This window comes from Nesoenas mayeri (genome assembly GCF_963082525.1).
Source record: "Nesoenas mayeri genome assembly, chromosome: 1".
Lineage (NCBI taxonomy): Eukaryota > Metazoa > Chordata > Aves > Columbiformes > Columbidae > Nesoenas > Nesoenas mayeri.
Genome location: NC_137541.1, coordinates 6,217,372 through 6,243,711, shown reverse-complemented (window position 1 = coordinate 6,243,711; position 26,340 = coordinate 6,217,372).

Here is a 26,340-nt window from a genome sequence, read left to right as displayed (position 1 = left end):
AAAACAAAAACAAAACCAAAACCAAAAAAACCTCTTGGAGAACACTTCCTTTCTGAAAAAGATGCCCTCAGCTTTCTGTCCAAACATAAATAATTACAACTTTCATTTTGTACTTTGAATAAATAATAACCTTTAACACCTTTTATCACTAATTCTGAAAACTTAGCACTCACTTGACAAGAACTTACCACAGCTTTAAGTTTAGTCACATTTCTCTCAGATTCTTGCCTGGTACAGGAAGGTTTTCCAAATGTTTTGGTCTGAGAGGACACCAAGAATCTTCAAGCATTTCTTGTGAATCATCATCAGAGCCACACAGAAGTGGAGACAGTGCTGACGGAATAAATCATGTTATTTGGAATCGTTCTGTGGACTCCTGTAGGAGAAACACCGCAAGAACCATCTCATTGTGTTTTTAGAAAAGTGACATTGCCAGTTGCATTATTTTGGGAAATAATAACTTGATTAAATGCATTTTACCTTCCGGAAGTTCATAGAAACTAGACATGTCAAAGGATACTTAGGAACCGCTGATTTCCTTCCTGATAATCCATTCCGGTTACCCTATGTCCTTTATTATTCCTTGTAGTGCATGGTTCACTACTTAAAGCTATATCAAGACAAAGAACATTTTGATGCTAGAAAAATAGTCCTTGAAGTTCAGGGTAATTGCAGTAACAACCAGTAACATTCAGGTTTAACTTAAATTCCCCTCTTATTATGATAGAAATTTAACTTTCAGCTTGTGCTGCAAATACGCATTTTTCATCAAATTTAAACCTCCTTCTGGAGGAGCTGGGATAAGACTTCAGGATGCCTTGAGAAACTATGACTGCTTTCCATGTTCCAGTAGGAAGCATCTTATAGAGAAGAAAGCTTAAACAAGTCAGTTTGGGTTATGATCATAGTATTTTCTTAATATTTCTTAGTATTTTCTTAGTGGTGACTTAATTACGGGCATTTAAAGAAGAAGTCTACTAAATATTTTGTCACAGGTGACAGATCTTATTATTTTCCCACTCAGTCAGTTTTACGACTGTTGCTCTGCAAATTGTCAGAATAAAGGAAACTGTGTGACCAATACTTTTCTTTTTTTTTCTATTTTAAGTTTGTCTGTTTGCTTATTTTTTCTGTATGTGTGCCTAAAGGTAACTGAGGGAACTGAGTTTGGTGAGAAAGGCAGACTTGAATTAGTCAAAAATTATTAATAAGAATAAATAAAACACTAGAAGAGCCCAGACATTTCTAGAGAAAGTGCTCAACCAAAGCACCAAGACTATCATCTGAGAACTTTTGCATGGGGCAGTACTTCAGCTCTAGAGACAGAAACAAGTGTCCCACAGATTTCATTGTCTTCTTTCTTTGAGAGTTCAAGAAGATATAGTCTCTTAATATTTTCATGGTGAGGTAACTAAAAATAACTTTAATCTCTGATGATGTACCTTTTGATTGTGAATAGCTTTTGTCAAAAGCCAAACTTTGTTATTTTTTTTTTACCTGATTTTGTAGCTGAGAGAAAACTGGATCAATTTTTTTTCTCTTTTGCTTAAGTCCAATAATTCCCTCAACAGTGATTTTTCACTCAACGTTTGCCTAGGAGTGAAATTTTAATTTCCTAATCAGCTGATGTGAGCTGTGCTGTCCAGTCTTCATTTTAGCCATCTCAGGAATTCAGTAAGTTAAGAACATTTCTGTCTCAGTGATTTTGTCTCCTGATTCACATTTTATAGCGCCGTAGTTAGATTACTGCCAATTCATGCTTGCAGCCTACCTTGACCACTCATTGTATAAGTCCCTGGTTTGCACAAAGTTCGGTGTCTAGAATTGTCACTTATATACATCGGCATCTCAGATGGGCTTCCTGTCAAATGCATAATTACTTGTATAATACTTGCATACTATTCACATCTTGTTTTCATTTCTACTTACCTCCCTGAACAGCTGATCAGTCACTGTCCTTGTAACTGAGACATGTAGTTGCCCTTTGTTAAAGATTTGATTTTTTAATAAGTTGCTTCCCATCAGAGTTATGAGAATTTTTTTTCTTGGAGTTTTGATTTTTTTTGGATGCCTCATCTTGATTTCTCTAGCAGAAGTTCTGTTTAATTGCAATGTAGTTTAAGTGTATAATGCCATGTGTTGCTTCTGCACAAAATGTGCTATATAAATGCAAATCAACTAATTAATTCATAACAACAAGTATTATAGCAACACATTGACTGTCATGCCCTGCAGTTTCCAGTCAAACACTGTGTATATGTTTTGTTCATAGAGGCACTGCAACAGCAGGGTTAATAATTTTAAATCTAAGTAGCTTTGGCTGTTTATACAGACCTGTGATTGTCTATCTGAAGCCTGTACAGATTAAGGGACCAAAGTTTCTACTCTCAGCCCTAGCTGAAGGTTTCTGTGTGAATGTGACAGAAACCACTTCTTTGGATGCTTTCAGACATCACATGTTTGTGAAATGGGGATAATGATTCCTTTTCCCTTCTGACAGGTACACAGAGAGCTAAGCATAAATTGAGTTATTTAAGTGAAATGTACTGAATATGATATAAATTCTAAAAAAAAAATCATGCTGAGTTCAGCTTTAGCATTCTTTGCATCAGAATGTTATAGAAACTGGTAAAATAACACTAAAATTACTTCCCTATTCTCAGCGGTTTCTAAATCCAGTCTACCTACACAATGTTAAATTCTCTGAAATCTCAGCAAGTTATATGTAAGCCAGTAACTGACAGATACAAAACACTCTCCCTTCTGAGACAGGCTTCATGTTAATAATTTACAGCATGGAGTACCAACCTTTGTTCAGAAATGCAAAATTTTTGTTTAAAAAATATTTAATTTTAAACTTGTCACTCTAATGGTGAAAGGACTGAGAGAAATCTGAGTGCATTAAATTCCTTTCATATCCTTCCAGTGAGCAATGAAATCCACGAGAATGCTGCTGTGTGTGCATTAAAAGTCCGACTGCTCAGAGAAAGACTTCACAGCAAGAGTTTTGTCACTCTCAGAACCATTTTCTAAACAGAATTTCACAAATAAAAAATAATTTCTGTTCATCTTTCCAGTGCAGGATGTTGGCTAGTTTTTGAAAAAGAAATAGAGATCAATCAAAGACTTTAAAGCTTTGAAGATATTCAGGTTTTAGAAAGTTTGCAGGGAAAAATGTGCAGACATGTTATAGAAAATACAATAAAACATCTCAAGTATTACTCTTTTACAAAGCGTGGGTGGAAATATTACTACTTATTTTTATACTTTACAGTGGAACAGCTGATATTCAAGTATTTTTAATCTTTCGAGGTCCCTTCCAATCCAACATTCTGTGATTCTGTGAATGTAGGGACAATTACAGCTTTGTGTAGTAGTTTCTCAACATTTCTTCTCTCCATTCCACATCTCTGAGCAAGCCATACAGAAGCTGAGACCCAAAACTCCCTTCCTTGAAACAAAGACTGTCACCTGAGTGTGGAAACATCCTTCCTTTCTGCAGCTGAATGAGTGATGCATGTCAGCCCTTGCACAGCTGCCAGGTCAGATTTGCCCTGTACCAGCTTCTCACACATCACAGTCACCAACCATGGTGCACTAAGGTACAGGAGGTGCACCTGGGTCTACAGCAAAACATGTGAAAGGTAAAAGCCGTATTTTAGACTGGAGCAGTCTGCTGTTATTTTCCATCTCTTTCACCAATATGATACATCTTAAACTCAGCATTGTTCCCCATAATTCTTTCTAAATAGCATCAGAAGAGTCACACACACCCCCAAAACAGCTTATTCTCTAACAGTCTTCAGAAACTCATCAGAACAAATCTCCATACTAACAAATCTTGATTCATTTTATCAGAGTAATTAATAAACATTCTTCAATGTAACTTCATAATAAGTGCATGTTTTATATGATTGTTTTTCCGAGGTCTAACTGTTAACTAAGTACTTCTTTGTGAACACATAACCCTTCTAGTTTTTATTTGCAAATGCACTTGTGTATGTACACATATAAATGAATATATATGCATATTATATAGAGAACATATATAGCTATACATATTTTTCTGTGTCTTACTCTTTCCATTCACATATACAAACTGAAAGCAAATGCTTCATGTACAGACACAGACATTTAATATAGTAAGAATGAAGAAAAATAAATCCTAAATTGCCCAGTTATGGAGAAAATTACCAAGTGAAACATTGAAAAAGACTTTCAAAAAGATAATGTTGAATGTAGCTGTATAATTATGCAAACCATCGTATTTCTCTTTATGTTCTTTTTTGCATAGTTAAATTAAATATATGAAGGGTAAAAAAAACAAAAAAAAAAAACAGAAACCAAAAACTTATAGTGTACAAAAGCAGTTAAATACTCCAGATTGCTAAAAATATTATCTTAATTATCCACATATTATGTTCAGAAGAAAATCATTAACTTTCTTTTTATGAGAACTGTTAATGACAGAAATACTTCATTCCAGCAAACTGGATTTCAGGAAAAATGTTCAAAACAACTGATACTTAAGTCAGGAGTAGTTTACTTTGGATTTTTTTTTTGTTTGTTGTTAAGCACCTCAGAATTAACTTAGCTAGAGATACAAGAATCTTCTTTGAAACACCTGTGATCCTCCATAAAAAGATTGACTCCTTTGGACATTCATCAGTAATGAGAGAGAAAAAATAGGAAAGGCAAAGATAACTTGTATGAGAAAAATTCATGATCCACAGTATCATAGAAATGTGATCACAACTTAAATGTCAATGTACTAATGCAACAAAACTAGATCAAGTAGTTACAGAAAGACAGAAATGAGGCACTTTGGATTGCAACCATCCAAAACTGAAGTATCTAACTTAAGATTGCCAATAAAATTCCCTCCCTGAGTGAGACAGGAAGGCAGATACTTCCAGTGCATGATTCACCCCACACTCATGTTGGACAGGGAAAAAACATATAACAACCTTATGCTTGTGACAGGACTTCAGTACTTAATTCAGAGCAAGAGAACAGTGATCTGTGTCCTGGAAAAGAGGAGTCATCCATTCACAAAAGTTACAAGGAAATGGGATAAAAATAGTTGAACCTAATCACAGAATTTGGTATTAAATATCGAAATGAACAGTCGAAGGATAGTCTTTTTAATCAGTGTACCAGAGGAATTTAGATTTTACAAAACATGCCTTGAAAAATTGTAAGTGGTGCAAAAATTAAGAAATCTGTTGGCAGCCATTTAAATGTGCCTAATAAATCTTCTCATTGTTTTTTAATCAGTAACCTTAAATATAAGAAGTTCAGGTTAAGTCAAGGTTTGACATGGACAAATTACTTAATGTAACCCTTCCTCATGTGCAAAAGACAGTGAAAATACTCCTTTCTGCTTTTCTTCTCTATTTACCTGATGCACTGAAAATCTTTCTTAACTTCTTTTCTTATCTGAGGCAGATTAGAAAAATCTCATCCTGGAGATTTGTACAGCTTCTGGTACATCTGAATCCTAAGTTCCAGAAGTAACTTCTACGTATTTTTACAATAGCCCTGACTGCAATAAAATAGTTGGTCTTAAAGGATTCAGAGATTAATAAACAACAAAAAAAAACATGTGTAGGGTTGAGAAGACTCTTGTCTCCTCTACTGAGTGATATTAATCTCAGAGAACACCCATCCCTGTATTAATGACAGTATTAGTTCTTAAAAACAAATACTGAGTGAAGAGTTCAGGCATGAAATTCAAACCACTTATTTTCCAAGCTACTGTAATGGAACCCAACCTTCTGCAAGGTCAGATGAGACAGGAGGAATGTGGAAATATGACATGGTAATCACCCAAAAGGTCATCAAACTTCAGGATTACACCCCCAGAACAGTGGAAGTGCTCAGAATTTGGTTTAACAGATGTGGTGTTATTAACAGCGGGGCTTGCATCTAGAAATAGCAACGGGTAACTGAAAAAATTTAAACTGGATCAAAAAGGTCTGTGAGACACCTTTTGAGAAAGAAGACTTAGCTAACAGATTAATAGACTGAGGTGTAACCTACTCAGTGGAGGCCTGCAAGAAAGGACTTCTTGATTTCTGATTCCTCCTTGTATCACTCTTTCTGCAGCCTTTGTCATGTCACTTAAGGTAGGAGTCCCAGAAGTCACCTATGATTTAGAGTACTTCCACAACACAATACAAAGCCCGAGACATCTGGGACCTTATTTCAACAGTGCTGAGAACTCAAAACCAAAATTTACCTCCATAAACTTTGTTTTTAACATGTCTTTCAGGGCCCCATCAAGTCTGCATTTCAGTATCAGTTCTTAGGGTTAGATGCAGTTTCAAAGCATTACGCTGGTGACAAATATACATAATAGTAATGAGTAATGTTTTTTTCTAGAATTTCATTTTTAAAAAGTCTAATTAAATATAATGTTAACATAGTTTGTGTTGCAAAGAAATTTGAGGACACTGGCAGGCAATACTTGATTTATTCATTCATGGGGTAAAATTACATATACTATATAGAATGTAAGAAAGGATCCTCAAAAATCTTAACCTCAAACATTTCTTGCTTTCCTGGGTGTGTGTCATTGTAAAACATTTGTTATTTACCCAACGGATCGGAGCATTTTCTCTGGAAAAGATGAGCTTGTAATGAAAATGCTGACACAACCTCAACTATAACAGCGTGAACGAAGACACTTTAATAACATTTTTATTGCTGTAACATCTTTTTAAAAATGAAACACCTGGGACTTGTGCTTAAAAAAAGTCAAAAGCGGACTTGTAAGTTCATATGATGGGAAATTAATCCAAGAAGCTCAAGACTGGGAAGTTAACTTACCCTATCAGCATTTAAAATCATTCAAGGGAAAGACAATTAATAGATACATTAATGTGTTTCCCTGGAAATATACTGTTATATGAGCTAACATTTAGCACTTCCTGCCTTTTAAAGAGATGGTGGATTCCTGCTAGAACTCCACTGATGCAGAAGACACTGCACAAACAGAAGAGTTTTTGCACCATAGTACAGTTATCCCCTGGCATTGCAAAACAAGAGTGATGAGGATTTTGTGAAACACTAAAGCCAACCTTCAGAGACATATTGGTACATGAGATGTATCTTGAGAATGACATGTTATTAGTGAAACTATGAAAAGTAAGTAATATCTTTATAATTACTGTGCTGTATTGTGTATTAAGAAGAGTGTTTCTAGGAACTGGTCCAAGCAGTACTTGGATATCCTTCCTGGAAAGTCTCAGTGTTTCAGTTATAGAGGGTGAAAATGAAGAAAACAGAACAAATGTCAGAAGGTCTGAAAGGGGAGACTATGAGATTGTTTCTTACACGATCCCTGTATCTTAAGAGTTGCACTTCTGAACAAATTACCACAACATTGTTGAGAGGGACAGAGCTGAAGGATGAGTCACATAAAGTAATCTTATACTCAGAACTTCAACAAGAATCCAAATTCAAGTGTCCAAGCTCAAGCGTAAGTGTTGCCAGCACCCATCTTAGAGCTTCATGGAGTCTTGGGCTTTAGTGTAGTTAAAGTTTATGGCAAACTCTTGCTGTTGCTGATATAGTCTAAAAGATGAGGGATGATAGAAAAAGTGGCAGCTAAGCTGACGACCTCCCTACACAAAGATGCTGGGCCAATACCTAGTCTAAAATGATAGAATATTAACATAATAACTTTTAAAAATCTGATTGGAAGCCATTTGAATTGTTAAGGTGACTTCTAGTGTAGTGCAAAGAAAAAGGGACAAAATTGAATTATAGATGTGCTATAGCTATTATAACTACCAAAAATAGTCACTAAGAGAGTATAAGTATTGGATTCAAGGATGAGTCCCATCCAAGACTTTGTTAAATGTCCATCTTGATTGAAATTATATGGTGTCCTATTGATTTAGATTTGATTAAGGATTCAAACTTTTTTGACATTTAAGAATGTTGGAGCAACACATACCCCAAATGACTGTTTTGTTTTACTCTCATTTTTTTTGGTCCTGTTTTAGGAATTGTATCAAATTGTTGTGAGTCTTCATTAAATTCTATCTAAGCAATCTCACACTATGTGAGTAGCATGAAACTACCCTTTATTGGACCATCCATGCTCTCTCTGAAGCCTATGCTTGAAAAGATAATCCAAAAATGAGAGCTTTTCGATAAAGTCATGCTCAATTACAAATGGGAGATTAGAGAGATGAGACTTCACCGATGTGCTGAAACCTATTTCAAAATTGGCATGTTGATTTAAATAAGCAAAATCTAGACTGGTGACTTAGTTGAGAACCACAGCCTAGTGATTTATATTGCTCGAAGAACTGGTGCTGTTGATTGTGCAGATTTCACTTATGTTCGTAGACTCCACAATAAAGCATCCAGGTGGATAAATTATAGAAATTTCCAGAGTGTTTTCACAAAGCCTTTTTTTCTTTTTTCCCTCTGCAGAGCCGTGTCTTGGGTCTCCTTGAACTTTCTCTTCTAAGTAGTATGTCAAGGAACTAATTTAACATCATGGCAATCTGCATTTCCTCTCTTATTTACTTAACAATCATGCATCTTTGAGAGAGATTTGATGAAAAGGGAAAGCTTTCTCATGTTCTCTCTGGGCTATCAATTTTATGGTCTTTTCTTCTTTTGGCTTAATTGCTTTAGATAATTGCAAGAAAGGTGATTGTACTATTCATTCAAAGTGCAAGAGTTCCAACAACAGAAAATGAGTAAGACTTACGTGAACCTTCTCAATAGTCTGATGATTTCAAGTCCCCAATTTACATCAAATTGAGTTAATTTAGGAGTTTAGGTTTATAAGTGCAGTGAGGGGTTATTTAGCTGGTTTTCAGTACAGTTTTCACTCACTTAAAAACAACAAACAAACAAACACACACAAAATCATAAAAAAAAAAAAAATGAACAAAACCACCAACCAACTATAAAACAGTCCAAGCTTTCAACTTTCAACTGAAAATACATAAATGAAAAGGCCTTTGAAAAGGTTTAGTTTCATCCCGACACAGAATGCAAAACTTACAGAATCTTACAATCTTACAAACGTAGAACACACCCAATCTGGTTATACAAGGAGCTTTTACCTGTGACGTACATATTGTGGAACACAATTGTCTAAATTCTACTTTGAGTGACTTTTGTATGGTATGTTTTTCCTCTTTTGCAAATTACAAATCACCCTTTGCAGGTTTCAAACATTTATTGGAAGTATGACTTCAAGATAAAGATTCTGCATGTTGTATTGCTACAGATCTTGCCTCATTGCAATGAAACACCTTCAGAACATTTTTTTTTTTTCTGTTTTTCTGCATGTTGTAAGACTTGGGCACAATGAATTTTCTATATACCCATACTTCTGTAAAAAAAGGCTCCAGGAGTAGTACAATGATTTCTTGTGTAACAATTCTGGTCAGCAAATTTATATATAAACTAGATCAATTTATAGATCATCTTAAATCATCACTATCCATTGTGAAATTTTTATTCTTTTTGCTGAAATACACTTTCGATACCACTAATTTTCTGTTCACTGAGAACAAGAAAACAGAAGCACTACTGAGAAACTGAGCTCTACCATCCCAAAGAGCTCTTCCCCAAGTGAAGGAAATAAAGGTCAGAATTTGAAGCCAGGACCTAGAATCCCAGAGTGTATAGATAATCCCTAGCTCTACAAAATTTACATTCTATGCTTATGATTAAATGAAAGAGTAATGGCAGGAAAGTAGGGTTCTGGGAAAAGAGGAGGAAACAAAGTACTTAGTTTAAATTAGAAAAAAAATCATCAGGATGAGGGTCAGCGATAGTTTGCAATTTTTCTACTTGTGTCCAAAGATTTCATAAAGCACCATCAGCATCTTATTTCCCTTTATTTAGCAAAGACTACAGAAAAGTTATCAAAAAAGCAGTTTCCAACATTACCTACCAGCAACCAGTGTCCTGAATCCCTATCAACTAGACTTCCAGTTACTGTAATATATCTCCTATCCACAGATAGAACAAGTCCATCCAGTCTCATTCTCCTAGACAATCTGTGATTTCTATCATTAATCATCACCTGTTCCTGTCCTGTCCTGGGAGGGAATAGACTGTAAATGTTTTGAAATGCTTCAAGTTCTCTCTCTCAGACTTATCTCACGGTTTCTTTATGGTAAACTAAGAATTGTATGGGTTACCTGTGTATCCTGACTTCTCCCATGTTAAGTACTTATGCATATTTGTGATTTGTTGCTATGCAGAAAACTGTTCAATGAAAAATAAATGTGCTGTGATTGTACAGGTTTTCTGGCAGAAGGCAGAGAAACCCAACAGAAAGATCTTCTGAGATACTTAGGAACAATTTAGTATGTATTTTTCACAATGCAGAACTTCTTTGCCTCAACACTATAATTATAGAAGCTGTTAGTGTCATGAACTGAAATGAAAGCGCCTTAGCTAAGATTAGTTGTTAGTTTTCTTCCAAACATGAAATGTCTGACTTTAAAAAGTTTCCATTTTTTATTTTTCAATACATCTATCCTAAACTAAATATCCCTTCCTGCTCCTTTATAAACAGCTCTAGAGGAATCATAGTTTCAAACGTTACATTAGGAATGAAAAACCAAACCAAAACAAAAACCACTACCAACCACAACCAACAACAAAAACCACACCAATTTGGGTGGCTTTAGAACACTTGGGCCAAAAATGCTAATTACTGAAAAAATAAATGGGTTCTTCAGATATAGTGCACTTATTAAAACAGAAATCTAGGCAACTGCCTAGATCACCATTCAAAAAGTGTGAAGCTATCTTTAAACATACAGACAGTTTTATTTAAAACACTGGAAATGTGCATGCATTGAAGTTAACTTCTGCATGTGTATCATGCTGAATTGAGGCCTCAAGTAATAAACCCAATATTTAATTGATTTTAAGTACTAGATAGATATTAAATTTGAGATATAGACAAATCACTCAGTAGTCTCTGTTATTCCAGCCATCAAGGCAGATGTCAACTGCACCTTCTCAGCACAGCAGTGAGCAGTAAATAAAATCTTATTTACGTATGAGCTGAAATGAAGGGCTGCTTCTTCCTTACACCAAAGGCAGTCAAGTCTTTGACTGAAATGAAGAGAAGGTCAGGCACAGACCGGTCATTGTAAATACCTTTATTTTTGTTCAATCCCGAACAGAATGTATTTATAAGTCAGATGAAAAATGTATCCATGACCATGTACACATAAATTAGCATATGTGTGCTCTCTGTGAAATTAAGTAGCCCCATTGTTATTGCAGAGCATTTTTAGTATGTGAAATGTGAAAAAATATTGCATGCTTAAGATGGTCCTAAAGCTTAAGATGATCTCACAAAATGTAAAATGTTTTGGGGTTCTTTTTTGTGCTGTCCAGCTCTGGTATAACTCTTAAGACTCTCAGTGTTGATCTGGCTAAAAATGACCAGGGCCCACCTGCATTTCGAAGCTGTGACCCAAAAAGTTTTGCCAGACATTTCATTGGAATTAGTATCTCTTTTGTAATTTCCAGAACTTCCTGTTTGGGAGTTTCGAAACTAGGACCACAGAGGGAACAGTCATGATTTAGGGATGTCAGCCCTGTAAGTGCCATATGGAATTTGGAAACCTAGAGAACTTCAGCAATCAGTCATGATGGGCATAACAGTTAACAAAACATTCTGTAGGTTTACAAATAAAGGGTGGGTTCTTCTTCTTCTTTTTTTTTTTTTTTTAAATTATTATTATTAAAAAACATGATTGCAGTAACTAATCCTTCCTTAACTTGTTTAAATACAGCTCCTGTGGCTTTTGTATAATGCACATTTGCTCATGTCTTTTTGCAAAATTGAATGTTTGTATGAATCCTGAGGGCAAACTAATGAAAATTTTAGGTCCCCGTGTTAGGAGAAAGAGAACTGTTAAATAAAAGAGTCCTGCTGCCTTTACAGTGGTAATTAACAGCATTCAAATCTTTCCCAGAGGTAAGAACCTCTCTTTAAAATACTTGCCTCTCCCTTGTTTCAGCAGCAGCCTGAAAAAATCCCTGAATATCACCAGAATGAGAGGCAGCGATAGTGTTCTCACTGCACTCTGCCGAGGATAAAACTCCCAGCTTTGAGCTCTCAGCCAGCCCTGTAGTATTAGCAGTAATGGAAGAGAGTCTCGTATATATATACACTGGAATATGTACAGTTATCTCATGTTTCTGTTACGTTTCTACATACTTTATAAATTATGAAGCTAATATTCCCTAATTTTATACCATTAGGAAGCACAAAACTTTTGTGTATTGGAGTTAATGTACTAAAAAATGTGATGCCCTGCTTTAGAGTTAATATCTTCCTTATGTACATAAAACTCATGAGAGTCTTTTTATTCATCTATTGATGAAGGTATGATTTTTCCAGTTTAAGTAATAATGAAATCTTATAAAGGGTTTGATAACAATGGAAAATTTTCACTGTGATTAGTCTAATAAACCTATGCCAACAGCTCCCTCTATGTACCATAAGAAGGATGCTAGCAAATGCATTACCTGGAATATGTATTCCTCTTCCAGAGAAAGGTATTATTAAGAAAAAAAAATAATTTCTGTGTCATTTAGTCTCTCTACATTGAGGATTAAGAAAGTTTCAATAAAAAGTATCAATTGGTGTTACCTGCATAATTATAGTGATGCATTTTCCTATTTAAAATTTCCTTGATTATTTACTGTATGACTCTGGTTGATTCATTCAATTCCCTTCTTAATCCCATTTTGCCTACATAGATTATTGTAATGCAGATAGTTCACTGAGTACACAAAAATGGAACAATGTAATAAAAAGAAAGTAACTAATGTTATCTGTGTAAAGCTGGGAAATCGAAAATGAGGGAACATGGAGGATTATTGCTAATGAGAGCTGTACATCTGCTTGAAAAACAGTGATACACTATTAAAAGAAGAGCAGCACTGCTTTCTGGGGAAGGCACTGGTGAAGAAATCAAGAGGTTTTGCTCCTCCTAACTTGTTGCTTCTCTTCTGTGTGACAGCAGATGGGTGCCCTCACCTCCCCTTTTTCCCTCCCTCCTCCCTTCTCTGTTTAACTCGTGAAACATCAAGGTGGATTTGATCTGTCATCGTGAGATGAAACACATCTGTCACCATGGGCTGCATCTGTTAAACATGATTTAACTGGTTACTGTTTGTCAGATGAACTGAGATAATCTCTGTGCAAGCCTGTAAAAAACATGAAAAATGCGATGTTTTAAAAATTTATTTCATAGCAGGTTATATAGGGTTATGTTAATTTATATTTTCCATGGGCTGAAGTATGATTACAGTCCCTGGTACTCAGCTGACACACAGGCAAGCTGTTAAACTGCAGACGTTTGACTGTGACTGTAACCATGGGTGGTGCCTGCAGCATCCACCGCAAATTTGTCTTGATAGATGCTTTTTGCCACCAGCTTCCTAAAACTAACAGCAGAATTAGTGAGTGCTCTCAGACCTGAATTCAGATCAATTCCACTAAGTACTTTTTACTTAATTAACGGAAAGTGATTTGCTTGCGAATCGGGGGGGAAAATAAATGAAACTGCTTACATGGAAAACAAGCAACACCTTCTGTTTGTTTGGTGTTTGTGTGTGGGTTTTTTGTTTGTTTGTATTTTTTTCTTTTTTATAATCTGTAGATTGAAAGTTCGTTATTACACGTCTGCTTGCCAAAAATGTATCAAGTATATTAAGGAGTCAGAACATGACATAATCACCATGTGGAAGTTTATTTGGCAGAATGAGTCAGAAGTACACACTGTTATTATTCTGCTGAAGTTTAAAATTAAGTTAAATTTTGAGGGAAGGGAAGGGAAGGGAAGGGAAGGGAAAGAAAAAAGAGAAAGAGAAAGAGAAAGAGAAAGAGAAAGAGAAAGAGAAAGAGAAAGAGAAAGAGAAAGAGAAAAGAAAAAAGGAAAAGGAAAAGAAAAGGAAAAGGAAAAGGAAAAGGAAAAGGAAAAGGAAAAGGAAAAGGAAAAGGAAAAGGAAAAGGAAAAGGAAAGGGAAAGGAAAGGGAAAGGGAAAGGGAAAGGGAAAGGGAAAGGGAAAGAGAAAGGGAAAGGGAAAGGGAAAGGAAATTACATTCATTCTGGATATGCTGTATTTCTGAAATTATGTTTTAGAAATTTAGTACGAGATTTAACCAGGAAAATATGTATGTGACTGTGTTCACATATGGGCACAGACAGCTCTTCAGTATTCCTGGACATGTGGAAAAGGAAATGAGCCAAAGCTTAGGGAGCCCTTTAGAAGGGCTGTTCCCACGTTTACTGTTTCCTCCTCATTATGCATGTTCTTCCTATGTGGTTTTACTGTTCCCAGATTCATAAGCAAAGCAGCATCAGAGATGTCCCTTCTAGGCAATCCTCTTCTCACCTCCCAAAAGGTTGCAGGATACAGAACCATTACTCTTTTTAATAGTTACGTCTTTTAATTTACTGACACCTAGGCACTGCAGTGGGAAACTTTTTTTTCCCCCACCCTAGTATTGTATTAATATATTGATTTGCCTCTGAAAACTTGCAGTTGAATTGGCTGAGTCAAAGATGAAACAAAGTGTTCAAGTCCCAGTAACTGAGGGACTTGGGGTCCAGATCACTACAGCACTGTACTGTCAGCTGCCCCTTCAATGCTTTCACTGCAGCCACACTTGTGTCCTCCAAAGCCCTTCATCCCACCTGTCCTACCCACACCTCTCATTTGTCTCTTTTCTAATCCTTTGCTGGCTCCTATTCTCTTCAAACCAGTGCCCCCTGTGTCAGACACTCCCCCAAAATGCCATCTGTGTGGTTTCTTTCAGACCACTAATGCAAAGCTCTTGGATAGCCCCCTATTTACTTGCTTCGGAGCTGCACTTACATGTCCCACCGCCTGAAACACTGCAATCAAGCTGACAACACAACCAATCAAGGTCTGACCTGCAGCCGTTTCCTAGGAAACTCAAGCCACTGCCACAGAAACAGATTGTACACAGTGGAAGGAAACATATATTTTGGGTGAAGGAGTGAAAAAAAAAAAGAAAAAAAAAAAGAGACATTTCAATTTTTTTTTTTTTCCCAGTACTTCTGAGTTATTACAAAGCTCTTCTAAAATAATAGTAATGAAAAATAGTCTTGTTAAGAAAGATTGAGTGATGATGGTCATGTAAGTACTTAAAGCCAGGCAGAGAGTCTCCGAGAAAGACCATGAGCTAGTGCTGCTTGAGTGCCTGTTCCTGTTTTGCTACTGAGTCACTTCATAACCCCGTTCCAAGTCATCGCAAAAAGATTTCCAAGTCATTAAGCCCATAGTTCCAATGAACAGCAAGTTCAGATCAAAACAAGTTGAATACCTGAAGAAGAAAACTTGGAAGAAAGCAACAAGATTATCATGACCATACTGGAAACTCTGAGAAAATTACCAGCAGTCAAGGCCACCTCTCCTACTTGAGGGATAAACACAACCACATTTTGCACTGATGAGACTGCTTAGTGGGTGTATTTATAATTTGGAAAGCTTTAAGTGTTATTTCTCCTTGATGGAACACTTTATTATATACTGTGATTTACAATTTACTTGTAAATCAAGCAGATTCACATTTACTTGTGAATCAATGTTCAGCTGCTTTAACATAGGCTACATAAAGAAATAATGGTATTTATTGTAAAGTGGTTGATGGGTTTAACAAAAGTAATGCACTGCAAACTGAGACCTCTCAGTTTTAATAAGATTATCAGAATGGAATGAGGAAAAGGTCTCAGGATGTTTTTCACCAAAGTCCAGACAATGAACATGATGACAGCATCTTCTGGACTACCTTTACTGTCCTGGGTAGGGACTCTTCCAGAATTAATTTCATCTTAAAGTAGACTCCAAAGGGATCATGCTCCAGGAATGGCTTTTTTTTTCCCCTGATCATGTATGGATCCCAGAGTGATTAGCCCAGGGGTGGATGTCTAACTCAATTTCTCTACATTTAATTAGATGAATTCTGCCCATTACTGACTGTGGGAAAGTGGGTTGGGAGAGGGCTGTGAACATCAAGGAGTAAATAAAAAGTTCTTTTAGATAAGTTTTGTGGAATTTGGGAGAAGGACATTGGGAGAAATGTGACGCAGTCTGATTGGGGGAATGAAAATCTCCTGGACTGTCATCTGCTCTGTGAATAACTACCATGGAGGAGATAGGAAGCTGAGTTTTCTTCTGACTTTTGGTTGTGACTATGAGGAAGGAATCTCAGGAGGACAAGGAAGGAAGCTGAGGGATTTCTCCTATGGTTTCACTCTGGATATTTGAAGAATACAGCTTCACTGTGTATCTGCCTGGTCAATGCAGCAAATCCTACCCAAAAGCCTGTGCAACAGGTATATCAGAATTAATTAAACATGACCTCTAACTTAGCGTAATCATGTTGTCTTAGCCACTGAATGTGTCGGTCCTGGGCAGAAGTCAATGACTGACCCCTTCCCACCCACTGGGAAGTTATTGGTTTGGTATACATCCTGCTTTGTGTTGACTTTTCACAGTTTGGGACCCCGGGCAACAGCCTTTGATTTACACTCAGGAAAACCAAATCAAACCAAACCAAACCAAACCAAACCAAGCTAAACCAAACCCAACCCAATCCAAACAACAACAACAAAAAACAACCAACAAAACAAAAACAACCAACCAAAAATAAAACACAAGACAAAGAGACAAAGTCGGGCACTGGAGGCAAAGTTCACTATAGCAAGTAATATTCAGATCTGTCAGTTTTCAGGCAACATCACAGTCCTTAAAGGGGATAGAAATGGTTGTTTTTCCAAGACAGCAGTACTTTTCTTCCTCCCATGGGTGCCCATTGCTCCTCCTTATATTCAGTTCTCTCTCAAGCACTTTCTGCTCAAAACCTTTCCCTTCTTTCTGGTGTTGTGGATCTTCACAGTCCTCTAGTCCTCTTCTATCCTGTATTATGGCTGTAATGCATTATATGACAATTAATAAGAACTGTGAATCAAAGCTTGAAGCTATGATGAGACAGCAGATAGATTAATTGACAGCAAAAGAGATTTTGAGGTAGAAGAGTGAAAGGAATTTCAGACAGGTTGCTCACACTCTAATGCTAATAAGGTGCTAGTTTTAATAAGAATAATCCCGAGTTTCTCATATGGTTCTTCCTAAACCTCTGAATGTGTCAGTTAACTTTTAGCGTGGCCATGAGAAACATAAAGTGGATCTAGGTAAATAAGATCAATCTTGAGCTTTTAGCCATCCATTTCCACATATATTTTGTGTCTTAATCCAAAGCCTTCAAAGCTCCTACCACCCTTACTTTAGCCATGCTCAGTTTCCAAACCTGCTTTCCTCATTTTTTTGTTTCTTTTCTCAAGTCCCTTTACTCTTTTTGACTTTTTTCAATATGATGATGTGCCTTTATTTTTATGCCTGGCACCACAGCGCACCATCATACATTGCTCTGTCTCACATGGAAGAGACTTCATGCTGTAGATGTTATGCAATGAAAACTCATTATTCTCCTTACTCAGAGTATGAATGACTTAGAATATAATCTCTCCATGCCCATAATTTGGAGTCAAGCACGTTGTTCAGACCGAGATGAAGGCAATGTGTTTGTGGTCCCTAGTGGCTGAGGAATAAGGAGGAGTTCAACTGCATTGTAATTAGTGTAATCAACATACTATGGATTCTCTTTTAAATCAAGAGGCAGAGATTAGTTGGGTTTTTTACAGTCTGGAAACCATTCAAATTCTAGTTGTGTCGAATTTTGTAGTAGCCATTTAAATACAGCTCTTTATGTGCTGATTAGCAGCATTTTCTCATTTTACATACATCATTCTTAGTAAATTATTGATAACGTCCATTGCCTTTTCCACATCTAGACAACTATAGTGATTTCTCTCTGGCTGTCATTAAACAGTTAATATTTAAAAGTCAAATGTTAGATGCTTACTGTCAGTTAAGTAGCAGGACCAATATGTCTTGCTGGACCCAGGACTGCTAAGACTGCTTCTGACTGGTCTGGCAGGAAAGAACAATCATAAAGCTACAGTACAAACTGGAATAGACTTGTATTTTACTAGGAAATCCTAAGAGACTTCATTGATGGTACTATCTTGGTTTCCATCTTCCCAACATGCGAGGAACACATATACCAAGGTGCTCTGAACTTTCAGTGGTTCCTGACTCTTTCAATACCCTGCAAGACCTCTAAGAAGAGCTTTATTTTAGCCAATAGTATTATTAGTTGGTGTCTGAAAGGAAAGAGAGACCTAGAGTTAACTTTTGTGGCTCATAAGTGGAAAGTCAAGGTTAAATTTACTCTTTCTCCCAAGATTTCTCCCACTAGTACTAACGAGATGTCTAAAACCAATAGTGTTGACAGGTTCAATATTATTTAAGTGGATTTATTTATCATTCAAACTTTGCAGAGTTCGACACTAACCATATGCATCAGACCTGGTTATTTTCAAGGTCTCTGGGCTACAGACCTGTCATTGCTGTACCTAAGTGGCATTAGGACGCTAGGCCATGTTATTCATCAGCTCCTCAACAGCAATACCAGAAACATGACAATAGCAAATCTAGGCTAATAGGGTTGCAGAGCTCACACAAAAATGCAGTGATTGTAGATGCTTCATTTTTAAAGGCAGACAAAAATAAACAGAAGAGATTTGGCTTCCAAACTTTTTTTTTTTTTAATATATATAATATATATTTTATTCTGAGCATGAAAGCACTCTGTGCCTTTGCTTAAATAGGAATTTGAAAAGTGAGGGGCCAAAGAACACACAAAAAAAGAACAGGTATCTGTGTAGTGATTAAGATATTTGTGTGAGAAGAAAAGTCCTGAATTATTTCTCATGGCCTTTGATAATCAATCTCTAGAGCACTGGATGAAAATGGAAACAGTGTGGGAGCAGGCAGTTCAAACCAGGGTTCCCTGGTTCTATGTGGCTGTGCCACAAAGTCATGCTGCTCCTTCACCTCCCCAACCCACCGTGTCTTGTTTTCCTCTTCTCAGCAGAGTCGTAGACTTAAGAGGAGGAACAAGGAATAATCTCAGCTATCTCATTCTCCTGGTGATTTATCAAATGTAGGAGTGGTTGGGTAACATGAGCTCCTGCCCCTTTGGGGACAGTATTTTAACCAGAAGACGTATTAATATATAAAAGATAAGACTGAGTCTTTCTTCTTCAGATGTGTTGTAAAAATCATCTATTCCATATTGAAATCCATGTAGAGTCATCTTTGCTGACCTGACTGAGATGTTTCTGCTGTACACAGAGCTGAAGTTCTGACACAACTTATATATGTAATACTTATATTAACTGGCTCTACATAGCTCCTTATTCCATATCTTCTATATGAGGTATGTGGATTTTACCCATCATTAAACAAGGCCCTCAGGTGTGTAATTTTAATCTTGGATTCTATTTTTGTATCTGAATCCCTTAAAGTTAGTCAGTATAGATTGCATACTTTGTTGGACCTACCCCTTCATTTGTCAGGTATTGTTAACTGTAAAGCAGGCATAATTATCATTTCCCAAACCTGCAGGAAATTATGAAGATAGGTATATAAAAAGAGAGAACTGCTCAGAGTCTGAGGTGACAAATAAGACTGCATGGAGAGTAATTTTTTTCTGTCCTGTTAAAATCCTGGAGAGTTCAAAAGTGTGTCTGGTCTGTACTGACATGAAAACAGGAGGGAGGTCAGTCCCGCATCAATCAGGTCAGGGCACTCACCAGGCTTTAGTGCTACTGTTACACCCATAATCTGAGCCAGTCAGAGATAGATCTTGCACTTTACTCACCCCTAGGAGTGCCCTGGTTGTGCATAATGGCTACTCCAGAACGAGTCTCTTTCCAGTCTACCTGGAATGTGATGTATTTCCCATCAAGATTGCTTTGAACACTTCTGAAAGAAGTTGGGTTGTACACAACCAATTTTTAATGCACAGTCACTTCACTGAACAAGTTAACAATGAGTTCTGGGGATGGGAGCCTGTCTGAAGCTTTTTGCATTCATAAAGGTATTTCTGCCTTGAGGAATATTTATCTTCCATGTGTAGAGTGTATATTCTAGAATTCCTTTTGTCCTGAAAACCAGAACAATCTTCCTTAAGAGTTCCCACCACATCTAGCAAGATAGGCATTTACCACAACAGAAGACAAAGTCTGTCTTTTCATTAGCTCTATCTTTCTTGCAGAGATACTCTAACTGGACATCTGAAACAAAGTTAAGAATTAGCGATCTTTGCTGAAATTCAGCCCCAGAGTATTTTTAGGAAGATAAACAGGAACAGATTGAATCAAATTCACAGAAAAAAGAAACAACACTCATCATGCCACCAACTCATTTTGCTCTGACATCAGTGCTCTACTGACTGGACACACCACCTTTTCTTAAACAACACTGATTGAATACAGTGTGGGTTTTTGTTTACTGGAATGCTTTGCTCAGAATTATTCCCAGGATATTTACTATCATTATGTCTTTCTTCATTCTTTGGCTGTTTTGTTGTTTCTCTAGCTGATAACCCTGTTATTCCCCGGTGCTTAATCCTCCCTTGGACTCTGCTGCTTGATGTTATGGGGGTGTTATCACCACTGATTGGATGGCCATGTCTTTTATTCCCTTTCTGTTTGTGTGGGTAGGGGTAAATCACTGAAAAGAAGGATTAGGTGCAGGTTTACATCTGGTAACTTAGCACTTAGATGGCTGATATGATGATAGTTAGACATTAGCAAGTTCCAAGTAATGCCATTGCATGGTTATCATAACAATTTAAAATCCAAATGGGTTCTTCGCATCCTGTAGCTGTTTTCAACATTTTTTTTTCCTTTTCTCCTCTTTGAATTCACTGAGTTCAAAATCTCTTTTCCTTCTTGGAAACACAATTTGTGCTGTTCTTTGTTTGCAACTGATTGTGTCCCAATTGCTACAAAATTCGTCTCCTGGTTTGTTTAATCATAGGTTTATTTGTTTTTCTTCTTTTCATCATAAATTCTTATCTATGTTGTCTGACCTGCTTGAAAGAAAATCACCACATTACTTACAAACCATCTTGACTACTTTTGACGCTAAACAACTATCACATTGATTTTTGGGAACGGTTATTCACACACAAACCTTAACAGCCTGGCACCTGCGTATCTATCGAACTCTTCTGGTAGCCCCTGCTTCTGTGCATACCCTTGGGTCAATGAACAAACTGCTGCTGTCGATCGTATCCATTTGGCCAGCATCTCCAGGGAATAAAGAGGAATCACAGCCACAGAACCAAAGGTTAGGAAAATTCATTAAAAAAAAAAATGAATCCCTTAGTTCCTAAGCACCAGTCTGGCAAAGATATTTAATTACTCACTGGTCTTTACTCATATCCTGTTAGTGAAGTATCTGTTTATGAACTTCTGGTAGGCTGGAATCAAATACAGTTTGAATTCAGTATTTAATATATATATTAAAAAAAAAAAAAAAGAAAAAAGAAAAAAGAAAAAAGAAAAAAAAAACCCAACTTTCCAGATTAGATTTTTGAAATTATAGTGACAAGACTGACGCAGAAAGATTGCAACCATTTTAAGCATAGCTGTCTAATAATTTTGGTTTTCTTTTATAAAGGGACAGTTTCAATTTATATCTAGCAGTGAGTTATGAATGCTTCTTTATCAGCTGGAATTGGAAATCTGTGCACATATATTTGTCGGAGTGCACAGACACTGGGTACATCTTCCTGACTAGTCCTAAACATTTTAAAGACAATTGCATTTTTATTGTGAGATTGCCTAGGAGGTACTGCCAAGGTTTGTAGCTTTGTTTATTTGTTTATCGCTACTAAACAATGCCTGTATGAAATTCTGCAAAGGTGAGGCCAGAAAAATTCTGCCACAGTTTAAAAAAATCCCCCCAAGTGATGTCTACCTGCTTTTTGCCTTCCTCTTTTGTGTGTCTGGGTATTTTCAAAGTGTTAATGAGTGTCTTTTTCCTTCCATAGTTACCTGTAATCTTTATCTCCATTATGTGCCATTTGCAGAAAATAAGAACAAACAGAAAGCTAACAGAAGCAACTGAAAACTCTTTAGGCTAATACCACCACTTAGCCAAATGTAGCTTACCAGTGAGTGTGGTATGCAGCTGTTTAATGGAAGGTCTCAACTTTTTCACTCAAGATAGAAACATGGAATATTATTCTGCAGATGTTCTTCAACTTAATATACTGTATGCTGTCAGCTGCCTGTCTCAGGAAAGTGCAGGTGGAGATATCTGAGTGGAGTTGAAGGACATAAAAGTGAATGTCACAATACACAACGGTAATGTCTTCACATTTATTTAAAGGTATTAAGATCTAGAAGATGTTTGTGGTCAGCTAGACTGGGGTTAAATGGGTTTTTTTTCTTTTTTTTTTTTTTTTTTTATTTAGTTTTGTTTTGGTTTTTGGTTTTGGGTTGGTTTGGGTTTTGGTTTTGTTTTTGTTTTCATTTATTTTGTTTTCCTCCTAGAATTAAGTTTTCCTTATTAGTTTTCTCATAGACAGTGAGTGAGTTATAAAATAATTTATTTGCCATTACCTTTTCAATAGTAATCTGGCCATACAGTGATTTATCATACTACAGATCCCTTGGGATCCAGGAAACTGAAGGTTTATGTCTGCCACTTGCCTAATCGCAAATTATCCCTGTTTCTGCTTCATGGTTTCTTTTCATCTGTAAAATAGAGAGAAAGGTACTGCTTCCATTGTAAGAGGTCTTGAACATTTCTGGTGGCCTGCTGTTGTTGAGCCAAAGGGCCTAGTCTCTTTGTTGAAACGAACCCCATCAAAATTAATCATCCTTAAAGAATCTGAGTTTATTATCTACTTGGTTTATTATTTCTGTGTTTTAGACAGGCCTGTGTTGCTTCTCTCAACACAAGAACATTCCCATGAAGCAACTTGATTAATGCATATAAGAAATAAGGTACTGCTGTTCTCACATTTGATGGTGTGAATCTCTTCAGCTTCTCCAAAAGCTTCTGTGTCTACTTCAGTAGATGATTCTGGCATTGTTGTGCATCCCGTGCATTGTTATCACGGCACGTGTCCAGCTGGTCCCTGTCTAGACAATGTATGAATCAAGACAGCAGAGTTAACACACTTCCCTTAGCATCATTTTTTTCTAGTTTATTGAAAGATAACTCTTTCATAACTTAGCTTTGACCCGAGGATTTTGTTTGATCTTGAAATAAAATGGTTCATCCCTCTTCTAATAACATACAGTTCCTGAAAAAAAATTCTAAAAGTACTTTTTGTCGTTTTTATCTTTTTCTTCCACTTAGGTCTGAGAAGAGGTTGTCTGACATCCATTACCTGACACAAGATAGGTTTATAGGATGTTAAAACCCTTTGCATTACTTTTCAGCTTGTCAGGGCTTGAATTCTGAGCAAAGTTCTGCTAAAATGAGACCAAGAAGAAACAAAAGTAAAGATGAAAATAAATATTCTGTAAAGCTTCTTGTGGCAATCTGTTGATTTGAAAAGTTTTGGTTTTCTGTATCTCGTATTTTCACCAATAAAACATAAAGGATAAAAAATATATCTGAAACCCATTAAGCTTATGGACTCCAGTGAATATATCTGTAAAATAAAGATGTTTCAGAGGTGTATCCTTGCTAAAAAACAGCCCAGAGTAGCCTTTGTGGATCCCAATGCCCACTATTGCAATTGTTGCTGGTTGGAATCATCCCTTGAAGATTGCTTTGTGACCTGTACAAAATGAATTCAGCACCCACCAGCAATTACTATACTGACTGCTCTCTCCATTATATAAAGACATATTGGTACTGTTTTGGATCACCTTTGACACCTCAGAAGCTACATGTGCATGACTAATTCTTTTATGATTTCACTTCATGTTCCTTTCATGATGAGCAACCAGAAATAAACTTGCATTGCTCTTGCTTATGCCCTGGCTGTTCTTGAATATACAATGGTTTTATCTATTCTATTAAATTTTATGATTATCTGGCACCAAGACCACCCTCCATGCAATGGCTCACATTTACACTGATAAACCCTTTTCCCCCAAAGACAGCACAGCTACTTTCTAGTTGTCTCTTGGAAATAGTCCCTGTTCTGTGCTAGATCTCAAACCGTGTTTGGGAAATCCTTGAAGGATATTTGTTTTCTCTCATGGAAACATTGCCAGGGATTGCTCTAACAATCTGGTAGCCTGGGGAGTATTTTCTGGTATAATCTTATTTACTAGTGTTGATGGAGCCATCTTGTCCCTGCAGCAGTGCTGAATAACAGTGAAATCCCTTTCTGAGCATGTCACTGGATAGTAATACACAAAGATGTCCCAAGATTATCCACAAAATTATTATAATAATTGCATTATCTTGTTTGGGAAAAAAAAAAAATAAATTTGGGCCCTCTTTGATGAAAAATGTTGACCTCAGTTTTGGACTAAAACTTAGAGGCTCAGAGATGAAAATTATTGTGCTGGCTTTGACTGAGATAGAGCTAGTTTTCTTCATGGTAGCTTGTATGGTGCTATGTTTTGGATTTACAATGAAAACAGTGTTGAAAACACACTATTTTAGTTATTTCTGAGCAGTGCTTAGACAACATCAAGGCTTTGTCTGCTTCTCACACTACCCCACCAGCAAGGGGACACAACTGGGACAGACAACCTCAACTGACCAAAGGGATATTTCATATCATATATTGTTGTGCTCAGCAATAAAAGTTGGGAGAAAAAGAAGGAAGGGGATGACACTCAGAGTTGTGGTGTTTGTCTTCCCAAGTAACCATTATGTGTGATGGAGATCTTCTCTCCTGGGGATGGCTGAACACCTGCCTGGGGATGGGAAGTAATGATTGAATTCCTTGTTTTGCTTTGCTTGTGTGTGCATCTTTTGCTTTATTTATTCAACTGTCATTACCTTAGCCCAACAGGTTTCTCTCTTTTACCCTTCTTAATTGTTCCTCCGCCCCATTGGCTATGGGGTGGCTGTGTGGTACTGAGCTGATGGCCATGACTAAACCACAGTAACGTCTGACTGATCTTAGAGTCTGGGATTTGTGAAACGCGCTTCTAAAACTTCTGGACCAAGTCATGATCAGGGCCTCCAGCAGGCAGGATTATGATAGAATATCATAGAAGAGTAAGAAATGTTCTGATAGGGATTAAAAAAACCTCTTATTCTGAAGGACATTAGCTAGTTTTCTGCATAGTGGTAGGAAAGAATAGTTCTCAATGAGGAGGTCATGTTACAAACACTCCCTTACTAGACTAAAATTTCTTTATAATTGCACTTGGCTATGTCATACCTATTGTCAACACCAATAGACCAGATATTGTTCTCTCTTTTCATTACAAGACAGATGGCATACTGTTATGTTATGTATAGTATGCACATCTGAGAAGTATCAATAACCTACTTCAGGTAAGAACAGAGGACATTTTAAAATTTGACTTTGTTTGCCCGTATCTCCTCAGTTGTCAGAAAAAACATGTTCTGAAGGAATGTCTCTACTAACACTAAATTCTTTCCAGACTGGCAGCAAAAATCCACCTAATCAGAAAAAAGTATCAAATCAAACAATTTTTAAAAATAGCAAGCCATTTTGCTGTCTTAGAAATCCAAATTACCTAGAGTGATGGTTATGAACAGTAGTTAAAAGAGAAACAAAACAGGAAATGGCCAAATTAAATGGAAAAAAAAAAAAAAAAGAAAAAGGTTAAAAAAAATCATTTATGAAGCAGACATATAATTTCAAAAAGCTTTCATACCAGGAATAGGGCACCATTACAATGAGAAAACCTTTAATTATGTTGTAAAGGTCTGATATTCCACTGAAATGTCATTTCAAAATAAACTTCTAACAGTTAATTATCAGTGATATTTAACTTGTGGGAAAATTAAATATCACCACATACTCCTGTGATCATTTTATTGCTTTTGTAGACATTTTAATATTTTAATGGTTTCCAAGTAACAATGAAAAAGGCATGCCACCAAGTATGTTTTCTTGGCTTTCTGTGGATAACCATATAACCTTTTCTTTGTCTTCTTCATACAAAACAGACCTCTGAGTCAGTGAGGGACAGGACTGAGGGGAAACCTTTTGAGAACAAATATGGGAATAAAAATTTCTATGGTTCCCTTAGGCAGCATGATTCTTGGGAAAAAGTTTTATTAACTGTTATGACTAGAAATACAATGCTGAATGAACAAATATTAAAGCCCTATTAGCATTCAGCTAGCAAATCAGATGAATGTGCAGTGTTTCAGTAAGTGACCTATGTATTATCCAAAGCTTATAAAATGAGAAGTGCTATT